We start from the raw sequence: 1,834 nt of genomic DNA, 5'->3' as shown, positions 1-1,834 counted from the left end.
AAAGAAACTTCATTGTTTCAAAGGAATGCGTTCTAAATACTTAATTACAGCCCTTCGTCTTTTACTTCGAATTGCCGTTAGTAATTTATGAGGAGGAGATAAAATCTTTTGTTTATTTTATATCATACTAGAATGCAGGAGCTGACATAAACAATAAGACTTAGATTTTGCTGTACTACTGCGATAGGTTTAATTTGTTGTGTGAAACACTTTCCATATATGTAGTACGTTTGCGTCATATTTTTCAATAGCGCGTCAGTTGTGTGAAATTTGCCATAAAAAGTACAAAATTCAGTGAATGAGTGTAGAACGAAAATTGCAGAAAGGTAGTTTTACTGGGAGAGGGGATGGGGTGCCACTTTATCAGCTTTGCCAGGGGCGCAGGATTACTTCGGCACGGCTCTGCCACTGACTACAAGATAAGTACCTCTTCTAGCCTAGACGAAGCGAAGCGTGCATTTAGTTTTTGCTTTGTCTGTAGGCCGAGTTCACACAGATATGGAGAGGCGCGGGCGGGGCGTGAGAAGTTGACAGTGAAGTAGCTAAGGTCGGAACCAAACTACTTAGGTCATCGGTTCCTAAGCCTACACACTACTTAATCTAACTTTAACTATGGACAACACACACACCCATGCCCGAGGGAAGACTCGAACTTCCAACAGGGGACAGGCGCCCTACGAATGTGTCAAAATATATTTTCATCAGATGAAACAATGGCGCACTAGATCTTTTGTAATTTATAAATTTTCAGCACAAAAGAAGAAATTCGGTACATCCATTATGGCTGAAAAAATATGGCATATACGACGTGATGAAGGAACTAAATATGCATCCCGATCGTTTCCAGAATGTCTCAAACGTGTTTTCACATTGTGTTTGACAAAGTGAATGACAGCATTCCAAGAAAAGCCACGAATTGAAGGAAGCGTGGCCGGCCCGAGTGGCCGAGCGGTTAAAGGCGCTACAGTCTGGAACCGCACGACCGCTACGGTCGCAGGTTCGAATCCTGCCTTGGGCATGGATGTGTGTGGTGTCCTTAGGTTTGTTAGGTTTAAGTAGTTCTATGTTCAAGGGGACTTATGACCACAGCAGTTGAGTCCCATAGTGCTCAGAGCCATTTGAACCATTTTTGAAGGAAGCGTATTTGCCCGGAAGAGAGATTGTTAATTTGATAGTAAGCCTAAATATCAGGTAAACTGACTAGAAATCAGTCTATGTTTGTTAAGCAAGTACTTGTTTAAAACGTGTTCTAAAAGCATGAATGACTAATCATTATTCGCCGCTACACATATGAAATACAAAACAAAAGGAACACAATTTTGTTTTTTGCAGGTAGTAAATGTTCAGTCAGTGTCCTTTCATTCCACTTTCTGAAAGACCATTCCACAGTTCAGTCAATTGTACACCAAACATCACAAGTTTTGTGGCGAAACCTACAACTTGAATAAATTCCTACGTCCCTTGCAACCAAGTGGGAGGAAATACCATACCGTTTCTACAAACTATAGGACGGACAATAAAAATAAGGCACTGAGGGATAGTGTATGCCCTACATAACAAGGAAAAATGTTCCTGTTCTTGGAAAATTGTCATTTGATGGCGTCGTTGGAATAACGTTGTAACAGCAACTCGCAATGAAAAACAGCGTTCCAGACCATTCACGTAGACAGGGTTCCAATGTAGAAGTCTACCATCTAATCGAAACCGTAATGTTTTGATCGTAATTCCTATTCTACATATGATTTTCATTTGATGGTAAGCCTAAATATCGCAGATTTTGTGACAGATGTTCAAAATCTTCACTTCTCCAAAATCTTATGATCCAGTTGAAACA

At 40.5% G+C, this 1,834-nt stretch overlaps 1 non-coding gene across 1 annotated transcript; it reads left to right on the top strand.

Moving 5' to 3' along the window:
- Window positions 1–934: 934 nt before the first annotated feature.
- Trnas-gga (transfer RNA serine (anticodon GGA)) lies at window positions 935–1,018 on the top strand. Its single transcript is given in 2 exon segments — window positions 935–974; window positions 984–1,018. It is a non-coding gene; the product is annotated as a tRNA-Ser (tRNA).
- Window positions 1,019–1,834: the final 816 nt, after the last annotated feature.

Source organism: Schistocerca cancellata, chromosome 6, assembly GCF_023864275.1.
Source record: "Schistocerca cancellata isolate TAMUIC-IGC-003103 chromosome 6, iqSchCanc2.1, whole genome shotgun sequence".
NCBI lineage: Eukaryota > Metazoa > Arthropoda > Insecta > Orthoptera > Acrididae > Schistocerca > Schistocerca cancellata.
The sequence above is the reverse complement of the archived record's forward strand: the minus strand, read 5'-3'. Positions and strand labels throughout refer to the sequence as shown.